Genomic DNA, 15,508 nt, shown 5'->3' on the forward strand with positions numbered 1-15,508 from the left:
ACCTGACGCCTAGGTCTGAGGCGTCAAGAACAAAAGACCTCAGACGTGGGCGTGGCTACAGACGCCTGCCAAGGCAAGGTGTGACCATATAATTGGTCAAATTAGGTCTCCCCAGAGACCTCACAAGCCCAGCTGGACTACATCACATCCCCCTTTCTCCCCCAGTTTAAAATATCTGAGAACTAGGACAATTTGTCCTAGTTATTAGACTATTTTAATCCTAACCCCTTAAATCTATTACAATACAATAGCAAATAATATGAATTCACACAGATCAGTAGGTTTAATAAATTCTAGCACAGGAAACGAATAACAATGACTCTGGTGCGAAACCTCCTTATCCGTCATGTCTCCTTAAAACTAAATATCGGGCTCCAGTGCCTTCCTGTACTCTACTAGAAATAAACTAGCTCCTGTAGTCACCCTCGCTAATTAACCATTGAGCCAAACCTCGTAAGGTTTTCCTGGCGTAGAAAACAGCTCCAGCGGGTATTATTCCTTCAAGTACTTGCAACTGAACCATTACACGACCACAATGTCGCATTTTCCTTGCACCGTACCGTGACCATTCATGACAAGGCAGGAATCGCAACCAGGACCAATCATTATCCCATTTCTAGGAACTAAAAGAAAACCTCCCATCCCTCACATAAAGGAATCCTCTTCTGACGGCGAGCCGATTGGTGTTTACAAGTCTCCACCTGAAAAGAAAATACATCCTATCTCTACTGTGATCCCTCCCGGCAAGGAGCTAGCTCACATAATATACAACACATTATTGTCCCAACAGCTGACATAACATAGGGCATCCCCTAGCAGTAGAGATACCGTACTAATACCACTCTAATCATCATTTCCCAAGCTTCACTGGCTAGTAGTGAATGACACGGTTGGCTTGACTTGGGGCCATGCTATTGACCCAGGGAGAAGCTCTCTCCAAATCCTTGGGCAGAAATATGAAGGGGTCGACGGAGGAGGACATAGGGCCATTGCAGTATTCTTGTCATCTCACCTCCAGATCTGTCTACTGCTTCTACTAGAAGAGGGGTTAGCCAGAGCTTCTGGCCGACCCTAGCACTTCCTAAATTGGGCCATGTCTCATTGTGTGGACTTCATTGGCGTTTAGGAACGCTCATGCGGGTCCCTCTCGTTGAAAGCACAGCATCTGGGAACTTCACGACTCAGCAAGCAGCTTATCTTCACCACGACAATACTCCTCAGGCACCAAGGCCACCCTTCATCCGTCCAGCCTCACCCGTCACTTCCACCTCTTGCATGGTGGTGGCACGAGAGCTGGCTACCGCTTTTCCTCAAGTCTCCCAGGTCTAATAATAGCCCTTTTGCTGGACCCAAACTGACTTCTTGGCACTTCTGCGTCTCCATCACTCCAGGCCAAATAGATTCCTGGAGTCTCCTTGGCAGATCCTGGCAACATCTCCACATCTCCTGTGAATAATAGTAGACGGCAGTATTGTTCTACAGGTGACTGGGGCTTATTGTTGGTGGGCAGGTCTCTAGAGTATTGAGCCGACCTGAGGGCGAGGCGAGTGGTCAGCTCCTTCCCTCAGGGTCCCATTTACTCACAACACTCCCTCCCTCCAGCAATAATTCCCTTACAAATTTCGTCTATACATTCTTGACCTTGTATTCATACCAACATTTTCCTCTACCAGCTGATGTAACCTATCTTCCTCATATACCTCGTCATTTACAGTCCTTTCATCCACCACATTAACATTAGGCATTACTATTTCCTCCTCAGACCAGAATGGCTTTAGTTTATTACAATGAACAATCCTCTCACTCTGGTCCTCAAACAACCCTTTAACCTTCACATTTACTGGTCCCATTTTCTCTAAGATGCGGTAAGGACCTTTCCACCTTGGACCGAGGGACCTACTCTGTTGAGGGGTTACTTCATCTTTATATACCATTACTAGGTTACCTTCCTTAAGTTTAAGAGGCTTCACTTGCCTGTCATAGTAGTGAGCATATTTTTCCTGCGCTCTACCAGATGCCTGGGCGGCAGTTCGCCAAGCAGTTCTCATTTTTGTTAGGACTTCTGAAGGATAGTCCTCACCGTATCTGACAACTGCTTGGTTCACCAAGCCTGCTGCAAAATGACAGTCATGCCCTGTAAATAGGAATAATGGTTGTGTCCCTATTGATTTGTGAATAGCGGTGTTTAAAGCAAATTGAACATATGGTATATATTTATCCCATTGTAATGGTTCTTTCTCTGAGAGAATGGCCAGTGTATTTTTGACTACTTGGTTCGTTCTCTCCACCATACCATTCGCCTGTGGATGATAAGCTGTCGTGAATGCTGTCATTATTTCTAAGGTGTTACAAACCTCTGCAAATACCTTGCTTTTAAACTCTGAACCTTGATCTGTTACTAATTCTCTAGGAGGTCCAAATATTGCTACGAATCTATCAAGGAGCGCCTCTGCAACAGTCTGTGGGTCTTTCTTAGGGATGGGTACAAGTGTTGTATACCGTGACAGATGGTCCACCAGCACAAGAACATACCTATTGCCTGAATAACTATTATGTAAGTCAATAAGATCTGCACCAACCCGGTCCAACGGCTCCTTAATCTCGGGAAAAGCTTGCAATTCCACATTAACCTGAGGGTTACCTTTCCTCCTTTGGCAATTACCACAACATTTTACATATTCGGTTACATAATTCAGGAGACCAGGAAAGTAGAACATTTCTTTGGCCCTCTTATAAGTCCTAAAAACACCTGGATGGCCAGCCATCTTGGATGAGTGTGCAAGCTTCAGAGCGGCCTTCCTGAGGACATTGGGTATTACTACCTGCTGTACTGAACGATCGTTCAGCTCCGTAATCCTATGTAGCACACCGTCTTTCATCTCGAATTCATCAATAGGGCGGCTTGGCTTGTGGCACGGGAGCTTCTCTCCCTCCAAATACTCAATTATCTCCTTCCACCTGTTCTCTTCCAGTTGGTACTCTCTTAATTTTTCATTGTTCACATTCTCAATATTAACATTTACATTTATTGCTGCTACATTCCTACTCAATACGTCTGGTACATGGTGTGAGGCTCCGGGCTTATAAAGAATCTGGTACGAGTGTGCTGACAGTTCGTAACCCCATCTAGACATCCTAGGACAGCGAGTTTTCTTTTTAAATATGTGCACCAATGCCCTGTGATCTGTTATTATTTTAAAATGGCGCTGAAATACATACGGTTCAAAGTATCTCACACTTTCTACCACTGCCAAGGCTTCTTTATCAGTGATGGCATACCTGACTTCCGGTCCTTTAATCTTTCTGCTAAAATACGCTACTGGGTGTGGGTTATTTTCCTTGTCTCTTTGCATTAGGCAACCTCCTATTGCAACTGCTGAAGCGTCTGTATGTATCTCAAACTCTCTGGAAAAATCAGGAACCACTAATACCGGCTCACTTGTAAGCTCAGCCTTTAATTTTTCGTGAGCCAACTCATGTTCTTCTTTCCATACAAACTTAGCTTTCTTCTTAGTTAGATCTGTCAGTGGTGCTGCTAGCTCTGCAAAACCCTTAATATGTCTTCTAAAGTATCCTGCTGCACCTAGGAACCTCCTGACTTCCCTTGCTGTTCTAGGTCTTGGCATTTCAGATATTGCCTTACACTTATCAGGGTCAGGGCGAATCCCTTCAGGGCTTACCTGAAAGCCTAGAAATTTAAAGCTAGTGGCTGCTATTATACATTTCTTTGCGTTCAACTTAAATCCTGCTTTATCCAGTAGTTTTAGTGTCTCCACAAGGTTGTCTACATGTTCTGGAAATGACCGGGAGTAGACTACCACATCATCAAGATATGCCAGTGAGTGTCTACCCAACACAGGGCTGAGGATGAAGTTTATAGCTCTTTGGAAGCTAGAGGGCGCGGTTTTTAACCCGTAGGGCATTCGTTTAAATTGGTATAATCTGACCCCATCTGAGAATGCTGTCTTCTCTCTATCTTCTTCTGAAACGGGGATGGCCCAATAAGCTGACTTAGCGTCCAAAGTCGAAAAATACTTAGCTGTTCCAAATGAATCAAGAATTTCCTGGATTAGGGGCAAGGGGTAACTATCAGCTATTGTTAATTCATTCACTTTCCTATAATCCACACAGAACCGATAAGAGTTATCTGGTTTCTTTACCAACACTACAGGTGAGAGCCACGGTGATGAACTCGGTTCAATTACATCGTTCTGGAGCATGGTATTACATTCCTCCCTTATTACTCTCTTAGCCTCTTCTGGGAGTCTCCATTGACGGGTTTGGACAGGTAAACTGTCACCTGTAGGTATAGTATGCTCAATCTGGGGCAGCAAGCCTATATCTCCTTCATCCATTGAAAACAACTTTGGAAAGTTCCTTAAAGCATTCTTTATTATTTCCTTCTCAGAACATTTTAAATGATTTAGATTTACATCATTAAATGTCTTTTCCCTTTTACTTTCGTTCTGGGTGGGAGCGGCAGGCGTCACTACCCTTTCTGGGAGTCTGGTATTAAGTGCTCCACATTGTTGACCTCGGTCAGGTAGCCTAACGGAGTCAGGTTCAAAAATTAAGTCTTTGGGGATAATCTCAGCTGATGTTAACCTTCTACCATTCTTGAATCTTAACGCTTTACTTGTCAGATTTATCACTGGTATTAAGATATGTCTTTTCTCAGAAACCTGGGCTAGATGATGAGGCACCAGGAAGGATTCTAGCTTCCCCGCTAATTGTAAGATACTTCCTGGCTCGACCTTCCTTCCCACTGAGCCTTTAATAAATTTGAATGTATTAGGTGGACATACCTGGTTATATAATACATGAACTGCATAATCTGCGTCTGCAGAGTTCACATTAGGTAACTGCGCTTCAAAAAGTGATTTAGATGGGGTTTTGAATAATTTATTACTCCTACTCATAGAAGCTACTATTGAGGGATGTTCTATGAATTTTATTGGAAAGGAAACCTCATCCAGTATCAGCCGACTGGTTCCCCTTCCTTTGCCATACGACAAGAGGAAGTCAAACCTTCTGAGAAAATCCATACCTAAGAGTAAGTCCCCTGGAAACCTTACTCCAGACACTACTAAACAAGCGTGAACTTTATAACTTTCACCCAGTTCAAAGTACAGGTCCGTTTGTCCCTCGACATTAATATCATTACCATTTACAGCAGTAATATCTCTCTTAGCTTTGCTTATTTTACAACCCCTCCAGTTATTACATACATCTCGCTTAATTATTGACACCTGACTTCCCGTATCAATGAAAGCTACCAATTTTTTCCCATTTACTCTTATTTTAATCATAGGTCTTTCATCTTTGGTAACAAGGTTATCAGACCTATCTTTCTTAACCTTGTACCTTCTTCTTTCGTTAGGAACGAAAATTAGGGCAGTTGGCCCTAATATGGCCAATCCCGCCACACTCCCAGCATTGATTAGTTCTCCGAGCATTCTGTTTATTACGCCCACCACCGCCTGTCCTGCGGTGCGGGGGTATATACTTCTTCTCATTATTGGTTGTCGCCACATATGGTGACTCAGGTGTTACTCTCTCTGAGGCAACAATTCTATCTCCCTTTCTGTCTCTACCATATTCGGACTCGAGAGACATGGCATATTGAACTAGTTCTTCGAAGGTTTTAATCGCTAGTACCATAGCAACTCTAGTTCTCATCCAGACCGGCAACCCTTCACAAAATACCTGCTTTTTATAAAGCTCCAGCTGTTCTGCATTATATTTTAAAGTTCCGTTCACATCTTCCACCCTGGACCATACCAGACAACTGAAGTCCCTTAGTGTGTGTCCTTCCTTCAGTTGCAATTGTTCCAGGTATCGATGGATATTTTCAACTGATACTGCCGTCTGGAACCTATATCTTATAGCCTCCTTGAAATTACTCCAGTCCTTTACGTTAATAAATTGTGGGAGACTAAATATGGATGCTGTGTTATCTACAATTGCCCTGAATCCCAGTGAAACTTTCATTTTTTCATCAGATATATTAAGCAAAATGGCCTCAATATTTTTAATCCAAGCTTCTACTTTGATATTTCTTTCGATGGGATTCCTCGGCAAATCTTCTACATGAAATTTCGGCAAATTTTCTAAATATGGCCTATCAACAATTACTGTCCCACACATAGAGGTTCCAACACTACTATCTGGAGCTGATGCCCCAGATAAAATCTTTTGCTGAAGCATAGGGTTCGTTGGGACGTTGAGTGGCTTGGTTAGGGAAGGATTGACCTGGGAAGGCTGGAGGCTCAGAAGTTGGGGTTGGGTCGGGAGTCCCGGTATATTAGATAAGGACCCATTCGGGGAAATACTGAATGGTTCCCCAGCTGTAGTTACAAGTGTGGGTGTTTGGTTAGTATTTACAGGAACAGCATTGGGCAGGTGAACACCTGACACAGCAGGGGAAGCTATGGTTACTGAGGGGTTAGGTATACTAGTAACTGTAGAACCAGGCGCAGAAGTGGGAACCCTATAGGCAGCTACCCCAGGGACTTGGGGAGCAGGTACAACAATAGGGGATTGAGGGTTACTCATAACTTGAGCAATAACACTATGAAGCACAGAGTTAAGATAAGGATACATACTATAGTCAGCATTAACTGGGTTATTAAAATACGGAGGTATGGGGTTAGTAGCATCCCGGGTTGGTAAAATTGATACTCCCGGGCTAACAGCAGTGGTAGATGTATTAGATACCACTGTGGCCATAGTATTCGTGGTACTACTGGGGGTCACCGTGGAACCTATATTCGTTCCTGAGCCTTGGACCTGGGGATGGTTTGTCCCTGACATATGTACCCCTGAAGTATTATTTATCACTGAAATCTCATTTTCTTGATTATTTATACCGTCACTAACATTAATCACTGAATCTTGCTGTGGAACCATGTTGCTAGACCCTTCACTTGAGCCTGGTGCGAGATCACTAACATTGACGTTAGCCTCTGCCATTCTGTTCACGAGGAACTTCACCTGTATCCTACTGGATCGTCTGATTGCACTATTTAACGTCTTGCTACGCAAATTATATTTGGTCATCACCCACCTGACAACCATAAGAGTAGGATTGTCCTGGTTTATTCTTAAGGTTACGGTCACAGTGAACGGTAAAACAAATGATAGGCGACACAAAGAAATTAATATTTGGTTTTGATAGCAAAAACCGACCAGTCGTAAAGCACGTGAGCCGCGTTTAATGATAAACGCTAAACCGCTGCCACCATGTGAGACCTCTACCCACTCTACCGGAGGTATCCCAGCGAGTGAGCACGTCCCCTGTATATCCCAGTGCTTAACAAGCTAGGGAATAGCATATGAAGGTACAAATAAAAATGGGAACTATGGCTATAGTTTACTTAATAACATAAAAGGGCTAGAATACAACATCTCCTGATGGAAATTTACACAATATGACAATTGACCTATGAGACTTATTACCAGGGGGAAGGGTAGATGTTATCAGTAACACGGACTAGTACTCACTCTTAATTCACCGACCAGCTGACCCGAGATTCCCAATGCGTGGTCTACTACACACGCGGCTGTCCAGAGCTCTCGCTCGACGGACCTGTCACCAACAACCTCCTTGCCCCGCTCTTTCCTGGGCTTATATCGTAGTCAAAGTACCCCCCTCCCCAATGGTGTATGTACCACGTGTACGACCTGACGCCTAGGTCTGAGGCGTCAAGAACAAAAGACCTCAGACGTGGGCGTGGCTACAGACGCCTGCCAAGGCAAGGTGTGACCATATAATTGGTCAAATTAGGTCTCCCCAGAGACCTCACAAGCCCAGCTGGACTACATCACAAGACACATGAAAGACACAAATATCACTACTATGATAGTGGTAGTCACTACTATGACTACCACTATTTTCTTTTACTACTACTACTCCCCCTCATCCCCTCCTCCTCTCAATTTTCTTCCTTTCCTCTTCCTCCTACTCCTCCCCGTTTTCCTCTTCTCCACTGCCACTTCACAGAACCTCAAATGAGCCAGCGTTGCATTTTTCACTTCACTGATGCAAATGCAAATGCATCTTGGCCTCGACCCTTTCCCTGTGAATCTTCAGCAAGGAAATCGACTTTGGGTGAAGATAAGAGTTAAGGATCTGAATTGCAACACTTACCCTTTGTGGGATGCGTACTCAAGAATACAAGAGAGGGAGAAGAAGTGGGAGGGGAAGGGGGAATGGGATAGTGATGGAACTGACAAGGGAGGGGAGGAAGCTGAGGAAGGAAGGTAAATTTGAGCAAGAGGGAAAGGAGTGGGAAACGAGATCGGGAATAGGGGAATTGAGGAGATAGAGATAGCAAATAGAGAAGGGAGGAGGGGTAATATAGAGTAAACGGGAAATGGATGGAAGAAGGGAAGAAAAAGAGCTAATGAGGGGGGAAATTGTGAAGGAGAGGGGAGAGAAAAGAGGACAGAAAAAAACGACGAAACAAGGGAAGAAACTGAAAGAAAGAGGAAGGCAGCATTTACACCGATGAAATATCAGCCTAACAGGTCCCTTCACCTTGAAGACTTACCCGTCAAGGATTACTGATACTGTAAAAACTTTTACACTAAATCCCTCACCGAGGAATATTGTCACATTGAAGCATTTTGCTTCAACAAGATTCAATCCTCAAGGTACGATGCAACCTAAAACGTTTTCCATTCAAGATTTATTGCAACCCGAAACATTTCTGCACTCATGTGATTTACTCTCCAGAAGCAAAACTAATAATAACATTGCAAGTTCCCATCATTCACCTTCTGTGCCTAAGTACTTAAAGTGAAGAAATTTCAACACTGTAAATTGATGTTCCCAATGAGCATGAACATTCATGATGAACAAAATCTAGATATTCTTTAAAACAGCCTCGTGGGACACTCGATATGCTGGCACATTAATATACAATAACAAAGAGCAAAATAATCTTCATCGACAGTAGTCACTTGTTCTGTAATAAAAAATCGAATTGAAAAACCTGCCAGCTATAATCCAAGGATTATCAACAAATGTATCATGTGAAGATGTAAATGATTATATGGACATCAAGTGAATAAACTGAACTTAGACTGATAATGTGGTATTTACAAAATGTGCAAAGTAAATGTGTGGCCTGAGACCCGACCTGGACTCATCTGTCAAAAGCACAGCCTTCAACACCGGAGAGTTGTGGGTGGTCTGTTATGCATAAGGCCAATATTGTCAAGGTACCAACCACACGGCTCCACTTCGCGGACAGCGAGAAGACAGCTTTTATACAACAGGACGGACAACAAAGTCCGAAGAAACATATTCGTATAGCATAACGATATCGATTAAATAAAATCAGTAGACCCAATGATATCACTGTCCCACAGATGACTCCAACTTTGTCCTGTTCCCTATTTCTGTTTCATAACACTAAAAATGCTTTTAGAGGAACTGAGGTAGGTAACAGCTCTTAGGCTGTGTAAATAAAGATAGGAACTCTTAACCTAACTGTAAAACCCTTGTGTATGTATGGAAAGAGAGAGAGAGAGAGAGAGAGAGACAGACAGACAGACAGACAGACAGACAGAGACAGAGAAAGAGAAAGAGAGAGGATACTTAGATGGAATGACCATAGCAAATGAGAGAGTTGAAAAGTGTATACGTATCTGTATTTAGAGGAAGGGAGCAAGCCCACAAGATGAGTAAACTCTTCAGAGAAGTGTAGATGAATGGTTCAGAGAACCGACAAGTTGATAAATGAAACACATGTGAGACACTTGGATGTCTTTATTGGGGAAACGTTTCGCCACACAGTGGCTTCATCAGTCCTTACAAAGAAGAATGGTGAAGAACAGGAGGAGTTTGAGGTAATCACTCCCTCAGCCTTGAGTCAATGTAGTCAGTCCATCAGTTTTGAAAAGAATACAGCATATGTACGAAGTAGCTTATATACTGTAGGCAGGAGAGGTGCAGCAGTCGTAGATGGTATCACATTTGTCCAGTGTGGAAGGTCGTGCCCAAGGGTTAGGCAAGTGAAAAATTCCCTGTATTAAGATCCCAAGATGTTTGTAGATGAATGGTTCAGAGAACCGACATGTTGATAAATTAGACACATGATGAAGCCACTGTGTGGCGAAACGTTTCCGCAATAAAGATACCCAAGAGTTGCACATGTGTCTAATTTATCAACATGTCGGTTCTCTGAACCATTCATCTACAAACCTGTCAGACACTGCAATTTCTTGGGATCTTAATACTTAGGAATTCTTCGCTTGCCTAATTCTTGGGCACAACCTACTTCCACATTGAACAAATGTGACACCACCTATGACTGCTGCACCTCTCCTGCCATACGGTTTATAAGCTGCTTCTCCGCTCATCTGCCGTATTCTACTCAAGATTGATGGACTGAACACATCGACTCAAGGTTGAGGGACTGATTACCTCATTCTCCTCCTGTTCTTCAAGTTTCTCCTATGTATGGACTGATGAAGCCACTGTGTGGCGAAACGTTTCCGCAATAAAGATACCCAAGAGTTGCACATGTGTCTAATTTATCATCCCAAGATGTTGCTGTCTCAGACAGCCTACCCCTTGGGCATGACCTACTTCCACATAGGGCAAATGTGATAAAACCTACGACTGCTGCACCTCTCCTGCCTACAGGATATAAGCTACTTCTTCGCACATATGCTGTATTCTTTTCAAGATTGATGGACTAACTACATCGACTCAAGGCTGAGGGACTGATTACCTCAAACTACTCCTGTTCTTCACCATTCTCCTTTGTATGGACTGATGAAGCCACTGTGTGGCGAAACGTTTCCTCATTAAAGATACCCAAGTGTTGCACATGTGTCTAATTCTTTAGGGAAGGTATCGTGATGCTGGTGAAGGACACATGATTAAAGAAATCTGAACGACCCTACTCGTCTTTGGCTCAAATCTGATTATTTCCTAGTACTAGGCGCTGTATGACCCATCGGGTTTTAACATGGGTCATATTATTACTATATTACTATTAGAATTATTATAAATCACACAGAAATGGAAGTAAAAATTTGGTGACGTTTCTGTCTGTTCTGGAGAATCATCAGATCTCGAGAGAAGTTGATAATGTTTCATGAGAAACGTAAACCTAGTCTAGTTTCCATTTCAAATTGATGAGGTAGTAGTGAATTTCTCCTGCAACTTTACTTTGACTTTTGTTCTTTTGAGTATCATGGTGTGCAAGGGAAAGTTCTTTATTTATTTATTAAAGAACGTGGCTACAATAGAGAAATTAAAGGTTACACAAAGGATTGATTTTGACATTTTTTTGTAGTAAATTAAAATAAAAGAGAGAGAGAGAGAGAGAGAGAGAGAGAGAGAGAGAGAGAGAGAGAGAGAGAGAGAGAGAGAGAGAGAGAGAGAGAGAGAGAGAGAGAGAGAGGCGAGGACTATCACTCCTCCATCACAGCAGACAAGTTCAACGTATGCAGTGCGCAAACAAACGAAGTTGTGAGATTTAACGAGTGCTTTACCCGGGAGATCACTCAGTGCTCTTCACAATCAAAAATAAATACAATACACCTAAGAACACACAAGGTAAAAATAAATAAAAATTAAAACTATTAGCAGGAACACAGCAAACAACAACAAAATAAATATTATCAGTTAAAAAGCATCGTTGCACAAACGAAGGTGACCAATGTACACTATACAGACGTAAGCTTAGAGCAGAGAAGCCTAGACTTAACCAGGTACACGGAGAGGCCACCACATCAATAAGGAGCCAAGTACACGGAGAGAGGAGAGGAGAGGCCAAAACATCAATAAGGAGCCAAGCACACGGAGAGGAGAGGCCAAAACATTAATAAGGAGCCAAGCACACGGAGAGGAGAGATCAAAACATAAATAAGGAGCCAAGTACACGAAGAGAAGCCAGCACATAAATAAACGAGCCAAGCACATGGGGAAGAGAGGCCAGCACATCAATAAACGAGCCAAGCACATGGAGAGGAGAGGCAAAAACATCAATAAGGAGCGCTGATCAATACCGCTGGTGTTAAGTGCAACACACTGACTGACAAGTCTCCTGAAGAGGCAATTCCCCCCTGCCTTTCCCCTTCCTTTTACCACCGCTGTCGCCTCTGCAGCCGCAGCAGCTCTGGCAGAAGTGCAAGAAATGAAAAGATTAACATTAAAAAAACATGGATGATGTTGGTTAGAAGAAATAAAATAAACAAAGAGAAGACATAACGAAAATAAAATGTTCAGTATAAATACTCTGAACTTAACACTAGTAGACAAAATGTGAGTGAATTGACGGAAGGGAGAAGTGAAAGAGATGCTGAGAAAGATGGGAAGGGAGAGGGAAAGAGGGAAGGAGAGAAAGGGAGAGGAAGAGAGATAGAGAAAGAGAGAGAGAGAGAGAGAGAGAGAGAGAGAGAGAGAGAGAGAGAGGGAGAGGGAGAGGGAGAGGGAGAGGGAGAGAGAGAGAGGGAGAGGGAGAGGGAGACGGGGGTAGGGAGAGGGACCATTAAAAGTGACAAGGAGTGAAAAGACGGGAAGTAGAAAGCGAGAAACGAAGAGAATTGGAAAAAGATAGAAAAGAAACTGGGAGGAAAAAAGAAGCACAAATAGGTGTAAAGAAAATGGCAAAAAGACAAAGGATATAAAATAAATAGGCAGTGTTAAATAAAGTAAAACAAAAACAAAAAAAATAATCTGCGCTAATATAAATTAAAGAAAAAAGAACAGCAACAGGCAGAGAAAATTGGAGGGCAGGATAGACGCCATAGTGTCACGCACGAGCTGCAAAAAATTAACTTGCCGTAAAAAAACTATAATGGATTATCAGAAATTGAAATCAGCTAGTTATATGTTAAAATCTTTGAGCTGACAGCGTCATAACCTCAAGCCACAAGTGTTTGCATGTTTACAGCTAAATATTTAACATTGCAAGCTATAAATGCTCGAACTGGATGAAAGTTTGGTGACAAAAAGAGTAGAATGCAAGTATAAAAATACCTAAATGTGTACACTGTTACATAGCCCTATGTGATAATCATAGGTTAGGTTAGGTAAGATTTGTAAGGAAACAGGACAAGTGTTTGCTGACGTGGGTCTTAGACACATGATGACCCGCACAGCAATGGAGCTTTAGGTCGTCTGACCGAGGCCTTCCACTAGCTTACCAGTCCACGCCTTTATAAATTAAGGTTATAATTATAACCGTAGTATTATGACCACAGTGCAATTTAATGATCATAATGCGTTTCACTCGGTAACTAGTAAAAATTGTACAATATAACAATGTAAGTGTAGCTAATTGTAATGTAGACCAGTGTCATATTAAAACCTAGGATGCGAATGCACTTGGGCAGTGGGCAGAAACAGTTGAATACCATCAACTGACTTACTACTGTGACGCTGTGGAATGGAACTCACCTAGATTTAAACCAGACAGTAGTGTCCTTCCCGGGAGGGTCTCTGGTATGTTGGGGGAGTAGAAGCCCGAATGCAAGAGCAACTTCTGTATCTAACAATTAGACGGAGGCTCGAGCTTCCACCACTTCTTGCGCTGAATAATCCACATGGGTTTACACTCTACAACTATACATGAATGTAATAAACAATAATTTGGCTTGTTAAAATCATTTATTATTAAGCAAGAACGTAACTCTACAAATGCAAACATGTAAAAGGAAAGGGGGGGCGCACGCACGCATGCGCACACAGAGTTTTGAAAGATTTCACACCAACAACCAACGCTACAAACTGTCAGCCAACAACCATCCTTTGTCAGTACTTTTTCCAAAAATACTTGCGCTTCCCCTGTGCTGGGGCTCAACAGGTGTCAGTAATAGTGCGGCTGTCAGTAGCTGTCTCCAGGGAAGAGAAGGCTTGTACACTTACTCCCCTTGGCTGATGTGTATTCTGAGATTTTTTTTTAACATTTCGGCCGTATCCCACCGAGGCAGGATGACCCGACAAAGAAAACACTTTTACCGTCATTCATTCAATCACTCTTGCCAGAAGGGTGCTTACATTACAGTTCAGATGACCCTCCAAATCGCAACATCCCCACTCCTCCTTCAAAGTGCAGGCACTGTACTTCCCACCTCCAGGACTCAATTCCAAGTAACTAGATTCCCCTGAATCCCTTCATGACTTTCACCTTGCTCACACTCCACAACAGTTCAGATCATAAAAAATACTTGCCTCCACTCACTCTTATCTCACATACTCACACAAACCTGCTGGATGTCTAAGTTTCTTGCACTCAAAACCTCCTTTACCTCCTCCCTCCAACCATTCATAGGACGATCCCTACCACTTATTTCTTCCGCTCTAAATTTATAAGCCTCTTTAGTCATCCTATTATTCTCCGCTTTCTCTAAATGTCCAAACCACCTTAATAACCCCTCCTCAGCCCCTCTGAATAATACTTCTGTTAACCCCATACCTAATCTCCAAACACTGTCCTCAAATACGACATTTCTGTCTCCAGCCTCCTCCTCACTGCAAAATATAAAACCCATGCTTCACGCCCATACAACAGTGTTGTTCTCACTATATTACCTTTTTCCTCCATGGACAAAGTTCTTTGTCTCCACAGATGCCTCAATGCACCACTCACTTTCCCCCCTCGTTAATTCTATGGTTTACTTTATCTTTCATTAAACCATCCGCCAACAAGTCCACACACTCAAATACATGAACACACATACTCCCTCCCTACAATCTGATATACAAATTTCTCGTTGCCTATATTTTTTGATATTCTTACCACTTTACTCTTCTGCATGTTCACTTTTAATTTCCTTCTTTTACATACCCTTCAAAATTCGTTTAACAACCTTTGTAATTTTTCTTCAGAACCTCCCCAAAAAACAAGATATTCAGAAAAAAAAGCAAATGTAACAACTTCCACTTTGTATTAGATTCTTTACCTTTTAATCTCACATCTCTCCCCATTCAATTTGTTTTACAGTCTCATCTAGAAATGTATTGAACAATCACGGTGGCATCACACATCTCTATCTAAGGCATTTACTGCAAAATAATCTTCCTCTCTTTTACATACCTTGACTACACTTTGCTATCCAAATAAAAACTCTTTACTGTTTTAAGCGATCTACCGCCTATTCCATACATTTGCAACATTTGCCACACTGCTGCTCTATCCACCCTATCATATGTTCTACACATCCCCTACCCTTCCTAAAACCTTGTTCCTTTGCAATCCTAATATTCTTTCAATAATAACCACAATACACTTTACCCAGTATACTCAACAGGTTTATTACCCTGTAATTCTTACACTCTTTTATCCCCTTTTTCCTTATACAAGGGAAGTATACATGCTCTTTGCAAGTCCCTGGGTACCTCCCCCCCCTTATGTGTATATATTGAAAAAAATGCACCAACCACTCCACAGTCATATCCACACCTACTGTTACCATTTCAGTCTTAATCCCATCTCTGTCAGCTGCTTCATCCCTTCTCATTCCACTCACTGCCTCATGCACCCTC

General features: G+C 42.4%; 1 long non-coding RNA gene across 3 annotated transcripts in view; it reads right to left on the reverse strand.

The window, feature by feature from the left end:
- Window positions 1–15,508, reverse strand: part of LOC138853217 (uncharacterized) — a 448,445-nt gene that overhangs the window by 382,378 nt on the left and 50,559 nt on the right. The gene's annotated exons all lie outside the window — the stretch shown is intronic.

Source organism: Cherax quadricarinatus, chromosome 25 (genome assembly GCF_038502225.1).
Source record: "Cherax quadricarinatus isolate ZL_2023a chromosome 25, ASM3850222v1, whole genome shotgun sequence".
Taxonomy (NCBI): Eukaryota; Metazoa; Arthropoda; class Malacostraca; order Decapoda; family Parastacidae; genus Cherax; species Cherax quadricarinatus.